This window comes from Tenrec ecaudatus, chromosome 1, assembly GCF_050624435.1.
Source record: "Tenrec ecaudatus isolate mTenEca1 chromosome 1, mTenEca1.hap1, whole genome shotgun sequence".
Lineage (NCBI taxonomy): Eukaryota > Metazoa > Chordata > Mammalia > Afrosoricida > Tenrecidae > Tenrec > Tenrec ecaudatus.
The window spans coordinates 177996725-178005475 of record NC_134530.1 but is presented as its reverse complement, the minus strand read 5'-3'; the positions used below and the strand labels follow the sequence as shown (position 1 = coordinate 178005475).

Here is an 8751-nt window from a genome sequence, read left to right as displayed (position 1 = left end):
TGACCAAGGTTAATGTAACTAAGAGGAATTACTGAAACCCTAATGAAGGCTGAGCATGATAGTGGGACAAGAGGAAAGTAAAAATAACTAGAGGAAAGAGCTAAGAGATAAAGGTATTTATAGAGGTCTAAATAAAGGCATGTACATATGTAAATATATTTATATATAAAGAAGTAGAAATAGATCTATGTGCATATATGTATAGATTTAGTATTAAGGTAGCAGAAGGACATTGGGCCTCCACTAAATTACTCTCTCAATGCAAGAACACATTGTTCTATTAACCTGGAATTCCATGATGCTCACCTTCCCGACACAATCGCTAAAGATAAAACAGGGCCATAAGCAAATGTGGCAAAGAAAGCTGATGGTATCTGGCTATCAAAAGATATAGCATCTGGGGTCTTAAAGACTTGAAGGTAAATAAGCGGCCATCTAGCTCAGAAGCAACAAAGCCCACATGGAAGAAGCACACCAACCTGTGCGATCACGAGGTGTTGAAGGGATCAGGTATCAGGCATCATCAAAACAAAATATTATATCATTGTGAATAAGGGGGAGTGCAGAGTGGAAACCCAAAGCTCATCTGTAGGCAATTAGACATCCCCTCATGGAAGGGTCTCAGGGAGGAGACAAGACAGTCAGGGTGTGATGTAGCAATGATGAAACATACAACTTTCCTCTAGTTCTTAAATGCTTCCTACCCCCACCCCCCACCCACCCCCACTATCATGATCCCAATTCTATCTTGCAAATCTGGCTAGACCAGAGGATGCACACTGGTACAGATAGGAACTGGAAACACAGGGAATACAGGACAGATGACCCCTTCAGGACCCGTGTGGCGATACCAGGAGGGTGGGGTGTAAAGGGGGAACCAATTACAAGGATCTACATGTGACCTCCTCCCTGGGGGACAGACAACATAAAAATAGGTGAAGGGAGATGTCGGACAGGGCAAGATATGACAAAACAATCATTTATAAATTATCAAGGGTTCATGAGGGAGGAGAAAAATGAGGAGCTGATGCCAGGGGCTTAAGTGGAGAGCAAATGTTTTGAGAATGATGAGGGCAATGAATGTACAAATGTGCTTGACACAATTGATGTACGTGTGGATTGTGATAAGAGTTGTATGAGCCTCTAATAAAATGATTTTTAAATGTTAAGGCAAATATTAAAAAGCCTCTGTGGCCCTTTGAATATTCATGGATACTTTAAAAGTTAGCGACCCATTGATTTATTTGTTAAACAAATAGTTCTTAGATACTAATAACTAAGTAGGACCTAGGGCACAGAGATAAGCCAGACTTTGGCCAAATGATGACCAATTTCAATAAAGCATGTTTGATTAAAGGGAAGGGAAGGAGACCTTAACTAGCATGGCAGGGGACGGAGGTAGGGGACTCTGGTCAAGTCCAGCAGGTGCAGAAAGTTTCCCAAAGGAGCGATGCTTGGTTGAAGGATGATGAGGCCTGAACTCGGCAAAGGGTGCAGACCTCGAGGTATCACAGGGACATCAAGGAAAATCTAAGATCAGGCCTGAAAACCCCTCAGTGCACAGCTGTGCAGACAACCAACTGTCAGAAGCTGGAGCCCAGGCATGTGACTTAACGTTCCTGTATTTTTCAGGTCCCAGTCGGCTATAGTATTTTATGACCCTGAGGATGGATCGCCCTCTGGGAAGCATCTGCCTCCCTTCTCCAACAGATCTTTCTCAGAAGCTTCCCTGTGCCTCTGCTGTTCCCGCCTGCTCCTTAGGAGTTGGCTTCAGCTGTAGTGGGTGGGGTTTAGCCCTAAAAGGTGCTAGAATTAATGGGTCCAATACTGTTTCCCATCCTTAGACGGACCATTGCAGGCCAAGAAGAAGTTGGGAAGAAGGAGATAAAGCGCCTTGATCTCACTTCACCTCTGCCGGCAGTGCCCTTCTTTCACAACAAGGTGCAGGATGAACTCGAGAAGTCTGACCTGGGAAATCTGTCTCTGAAGAAGGGAAAACCTTTGCGGGGCCTGGCGGTGGGCAACAATGTGGTTCCTCGGAGGAACAGAGGACAGTTCCCTAAGAGGAGGACACTGAGACCGGTGGGTGAAAGACTGCAGAGTCTATTGTGCCCCGTAAGGAACGTGTTCCAAATCTGAAGGACACGGGACGTGGCATCAGTGCTATTTTTGCTTTTGAAATGCCCCTGACGCCAGCGATTCTGGTCAGGAAGCTGTAGCAGTTGAACACCTGAGCACTGATGGCAATCTGAGCCGGGGTTGGGTGGCGGGCAGTGTCGATGTACAGGAGCGCATGCGTTTAAGAAATCCGTCGAGGATCCAAGGCCTACTGTCGCTCAGAGCTCTGGCTGTGCTCTGACTCTATGCCATGTTGGATCATCTCGCTTCATTCTCATAGCAACACTCTTGGATCATTTCCATGATTGTCTCGATTTCACGGAAGAAACGAAAACATCACGATGAGCCCATTGCTGCAGACCACAGAGCTTGCAGATTGCTGTGCTGAGATGCAAGTCAGGCGCTCAACCTCCAGTCCCCCTGAACTTTCGGTGAGTCCTCACACCGTGCTGCTTAGGTTTCTAGTTTGAGCGGTGAGAGGGCACAGTAGTGCCGTTGGCTGAGGATTCCTTCATTTGAATGGGAAGAACATCCTGAGTTCAATTCCCAACGTGCCTACAGGACATTCAGTGGGCTACCTGGATCCTGGGAGACAGGTCTGGTGGGGGGCATGGTAGAGACACAACTTGAGCGTTGTCAGCAAAGAAGCAAGAGTCCCACATCTTGGTTGTGAAAGATGCTGAGTTTAGGAGCAGATTCGATGATTTCAAATGAAAAGAAAGTGGGAAGCTGTCAATCATGATGATCCCAGGCTGGTCAGCGTATTGCAGCTCAGCCACGTTGGCTCCAGGTCATGCCCCCAACCCACACAAAGGGCATCGCCAGGCCCCATGCCATTTGGAAAGCCTAGTCTTCCCAGGCAAACTTTCGGCACCTACTCCTAGTCTGAGCTACAAAAACTGCTTTAATACTGATTAACTCCTCCTCTAAAAAGTCATGTTTCCACTTTGCCTGCCAAAACGGTAACAGACAGATAATGTACTGTGTCATTAACACATCCCTGTCTATTTAAAAACCTCCAGAGAAGCAAGCAGATGAGCCTTGGAGTTAGCTCAGCAGTGGGGATTATTGCTTGGCTAATTATAAACAACATTTTTAGAACTCCTAGAGACACTAATGGAGAGCACAGCTCCTATCTGCCCTGAAAAGCCAGGGGTGAAGGTTGAAAATCACCAACATAACTCAAGACACTGAAAGTGAAGAGGTGACATGACAACCTGGTACAATTGTATAACCAAGAACTGAACCTTGTCTAAAGGGCAGCATGACAGTCATCCCCCAGGGATCCTCAACTCTTGGTGCTCACATCTGTTTGGTCCCCTCCCACAGTGAATCACCAGTAGAATATGGCACATGTGTGACTTTCAAGGTGTATTCATCCAGGTAGATTAGAGAAACAAATCTAAAACACTCATATGTGTAAGGCATAATTTTATATTAAAGAGCAATTGTACATTATGAAAACATCCCAGTCCGGTCCAGATCAAGTCCATAAATCCGATACTAGCCCATATGTCGATACTAGTTCATAAATTCCTCTTTAGACTTACATAGCCATGCAATGATGCCGAATGCAGGAAGATCACAGGCGAGTGGGTGGAAAGTCTTGTGGATCCAGTGGTGATAGAAGCATCTCAGTGGTAGCGTGGGTCTCTACTTGGCTTCTCCAGCTCCAGGGTTTTGGCATATCTCCATGTGGCTTGTCAACAGGAATGTCTCGCAGGGAGAGTGTGCTACTTATCTGTGACGTACCTCCAAATGAGGTCATCAAGCTGTAACCTGATTGACAGGCTAGACTCCACTCCTTCATAAGTTAACAGGAGATTTATTTAACTGCCACACAAGGCTAGATCATAAATGGCATGGCAAGTTCATCCTTGGTCTTTTAGATTGTTTACTTCAGAGGAATCTAGACACCAGGCTGTAATATTCAGCTCTGCAGAGAAATTTGAAGAATGGAGACCCTAAGGCTACTCCCAGCACCGACTTCCCAGCCAAATGAGTAAAGCCTTCAGTTAAGCCTTCAGATGTTAACCTTCAGATGTCTGCAGCCCCAACTGACATCTGACTGCAACCGCACAAGAGACACTGAGCCAGAACCACCCAGCCTAGCTGACAACCAGTAACTGTTAATGGCCATAAATGATTATTGTTTTAATCCACTATGTTTGGGGCATGATTTGTTATAGGAACGAATGCAGTCAATGAAAATCCTGAGTCTTGGGTTAGAAAATAAATAATAATATATCAAGTGAGTCTCTACTATGCCCCAGGAACTCACATACACTATTTAATTTAATCCTCACCGTGATGTAGATCTCAGCCCCGTTTTACTAATGAGAAAGCCAAGGTACCCGGTAAACAAGATAGCAGGGCCTGCCCAGGCCCATATGAGGAGGCAGCAGAACTAGATTTTGAATTGTTGCCTATCTGCCCTCAGAGCTATGCACTCTCCCCGGAAACCAGCTGCTCGGGGCTCTAGCTCAAGCTCTGCCAATAAATCGCTTCAATGACTTGGAGGAGATTAGGCATTCTTTCTGGGAACTGGTGGAGTTCGATGTTTGCCCTGTAAGGACCCGAGTGGCTACAATATTCTTTGACCCAGGGGTCTCATCGCGCTCCTAGAAACATCTGCCTACCTTCTAGGGATGGTTTTTCTCTGTGGCTGCTGGTTCCCTACAAGAAATGGGATCCAATTGTAGCAGGAGGACCTTGTCATGATTCGGTGAAGATGAGGGTTTCGTTCTTAGTGTACACACCAAGGAAACAGGGCCCAGGCCTGCAGTTGAAGGTCTTCCTTTTTTATCACTGATCCTCTAATTTACCAAGGGCAATGCCCTTCTCCAGGGAGTAAGCCTGCCAGATAACATGTCCAAAGCCTTGTCATTACTGGCTATCCTGTTTCTTTCTTTCTTTTAAGATTTTATAGTTTATCAATTCTCTGGTGAAAAATCCACATGACCAGTGCAGAGCAAGTCACTGTCGACTCTATTCTCTCGGTGATCCGACCTCCAGGTCACTTTTTGGCAGCACCGGCGTTGGCCTTTGCAGTCCCCCTGACTATCTTCACTCTGCTCTGGAGCTCCTTGCGTTGTTTGCTTGAGGTCTCTTTCTTCTCGCACTGGCCCTGTCTTGCAAGTCTGTGTTTAGGTTCACTTTTCTCTGTATCATCCAATGAATCATCAATCATGCCGAAGCCAGTCGTATTGCCATCACCCAAATGGGTTCTAAATCTAAATACGACATCTGGTGTGCTCTTGTAGATTTTGGCTAGTGTTTCACAAATTTCTGTCTTAGGCACTGTTGCTTTCCCAGCGTGAAGGACATCAATGACCATTTGTTTTTGCTGAAGTAGTCAGTTGGTCATGAACTTCCTGGCCCAGATGATTACTATGTCATTCAGGATGGCGTAGAACACCCAAGCAGTCAGAGATAGGCTGCACTGTTTCTAAGACAAATTTCACCTTCTATAATACATTAAAGATTCTTCATCAATACCATATGCATGAGTCCACTGAAAATACCATGATTTGCCAGGTGCACCTGATTCCTCAAAGCAACAGCTTTGCTTTTCAACAATGTAAAGAAGTCTTTTGCAGCAGATTTGACCAGTTCAATATGTCATTGTATTTCTTGGTGCTCATTTCCATGGCCATTGATTGTGGATCAAAGAAAAATTGAATCCATGGCAATTTCCTGTATCATGATGTTGCCTCTTGGCCCAGTTGTGAACATTTTTCATTCTCTTTCTGTTGCGGTATGATTCATACTGAAATCCATCATCTTTGATCTGCACTGGTAAGTGCTTAAAGTCCTCTTCATTTTCAGCAAAGTTGTGTCATCTGCATATTGTTGGTTGTTAATGAGTCCTCCTCCTGTCCAACTTCTGGGTTTATCTGCTCTGCATACAGTCTAAATAAATATGGTGAAAGCACACAACCTTGGTGCTCACCTTTCCTGACTTTAAGGCACCCAACATCCCCTTGTTCTGTATGAAGAACTGCCTCTTGGCCTATGTATGCGTTCTGCATGAACACAATTAAGTGTTCTGGACTGTCCATTTTCACAATATTACTCATACTCTATTATAATCCATATAGTTGGGTGCCTTTGCACAGGCAGGAAGACACAGGTAACCTTTTTTTCCGGTATTCTACGCTGTCAGTCAAGAGCCATCTCATGCTGGCAGGATATCTCTCGCTCCATGTCCTCTTCTGAATTCCTGGCAGTTCCCTGTCCGTGTGCTACTGCAGCCATTTCTTTACTGATCTTCAGCAAAGCTTTACTTGTGTAGGATAATAAGGATAACTTTCAATCGTCTCTAATATTCTGTTGGATCACATGTCTTTGGAATTGACACATATGGGCATCTTCCAATATATAGGCAACGTCCAGCCAGTTGGACAGGTAGCAGGCTGTCTTTCAAAAATTCTTGAGTAGATGAGTGAGTGCCTCAAGCATTCCCCTGTTTCTTAAAACATCTCAAGTATTAATCCATCAATTCCTGGAGCCTTATTTTTTACCAATGTCTTCAGGATAACTTGTATGCCTCCCTTCAATTCTATTGGTTCTTGATCATGTGCTCGCTCTTGAAATGGTTGAATGTTGGCCAATTCTTTTTGGTACTATGACTCCATCTTCTTTTTATTTATTTTTCCCTTCCATCTTCTTTCAGTGCTTTCTGCATCTTCAATATTTTCTCCCATAGAATCCTTTAATATTATAACTTTGATCTTGAATGTTTTCTTGTTTTAATTTATTATTAATTGGGAGTTAATACATATATCTTATTCCATAGTTCAATCACATTGAGCAGAATTGTACAATTGCTACCACAATCACTTTCCAAACATTTTTTCTTCATCAACTCCTTAACATCGTCTCCCTTTGACACCCCACCACCACCAGCACTATACCCACCCCCAAAACCCTTATTTTACTTGCTGTCCCTATAGATTCATCAATCCTGGCTTTCACAAACCGAAACATATAACACAACTTCAGGAGGGTGATTTCCAAGGACCTAACACCTCTGAGATACACCCTAATATGAACAAATCAAAACTAAAGCACAGAAAATGTTGAAAATCAGATCAGGTCCAGCATGTATCAGAGGAGGGATCAGCTGACAAAGTTTTAACTGAACAAGTCATATTTACGCCTTTGGTCTTCGATACTCATCTCTCCAATGTATTCTGTTTAGTACACAATTGCCTCCCATCCCTCTATCCTGGCTAGAGGGAGGCCATCAGAGGTTTATTTCCTAGGTAGTCCAAATGAATCTTGGGCTCCCACTGTCACCCATAGTCTTCTGCAAACCGGATTTTCACAATTTAGACTCTGCTACTAATCCATCCTTCAACTTTGGATTATATGATTTACAGTCCTTTGGTGGCTGGTGACGGTGTGCTTCTCCCATGTGGATTTACTTGACATCTCACTTAGATGACTGCTTGTTTGGAGATGAGCCTTTAAGACCCCAGATGCTATTTTATCTGATAGCCAGTGGGATAGCTATATAATCTGGTGTCAATTTGAGAGGATTCCAGAGAGAGGGGCATGGGGAGGGAGGGGGGAAAATGAGGAGCTGATGCCAGGGGCTTAAGTGGAGAGCAAATGTTTTGAGAATGATGAGGGCAATTAATGTACAAATGTCTTTTAGACAATTGATGTATGTGTGGATTGTGATAAGAGTTGTATAAGTCCCTAATAAAATGATTTTTTTTAATTGAGAGGATTCGAGGGAAGGGATGGAGTCTAGTCTGTCAATTGGGATCATAGTCACTGAGGCCTCTGTGTGGGCATGGCCTTCTACTCCTGTATTTTCCTCCTTGGAGACTGGAGACATTTTTTCTCTCTCTGCTGACTCCCTGTGTGACATCCCTGAGGTTAGGCCACATGGACCTAATCTGATGCAGCCCTGGGTGCTGAAGAAGCCACATGTAGAGACCCCTGTCAGTGCTGAGATGCTTCACCTCCACTGGATCCAAAGACTTTCTACCCACTGGCCTGTGATCTTCCTGTATTGGGGTCATTGCATGTGTTTCCTGAATCTGAAGAAGACTTTATAGATTGTTATTGGACATCTGGGCTAATATCAGACATATGGGCTTGCACTGAACTGGGCTAAGATGTTTTCTCCATATTCAACTGCTCTTGTATATAAACCTCTTTCTTATACACATATGCATGTCTATAAATTTGTTTCTCTAAAGCAACAAAGCCCACATGAAAGAAGCATACCAGCCTGTGTGATCATGAGGTGTTGATGGGTTCAGGTATCAGGTATCAAAGATCCAGAACAAAAAATCATGACAAGGTGAATGAAGGGGAGTGCAGAGTGGAGACCCAAAGCCCATCTATAGACAATTGGATATCCCCTTATGGAAGGATCACAAGGAAGAGATGAGCAAATCAGGGTTCAGGGTAAGAACAATGAAACATACAACTTTCCTCTAGTTCTTTAATGCTTCCTCCCACCCACCCCCACCCCCCGCCACACTCACACTCACACTATCATGATCCCAGTTCTACCTTACAAATCAGACTAGACCAGATGATGTACACTGGTACAGATAGGAACTGGAAACACTGGGAATCCAGGACAGATGAATCCCTCAGGACCAACACTGA

At 44.2% G+C, this 8751-nt stretch overlaps 1 pseudogene; it reads right to left on the bottom strand.

The window, feature by feature from the left end:
• Window positions 1–5134: 5134 nt before the first annotated feature.
• On the bottom strand, window positions 5135–5455 carry LOC142438859 (small ribosomal subunit protein eS24 pseudogene; annotated as a pseudogene).
• Window positions 5456–8751: the final 3296 nt, after the last annotated feature.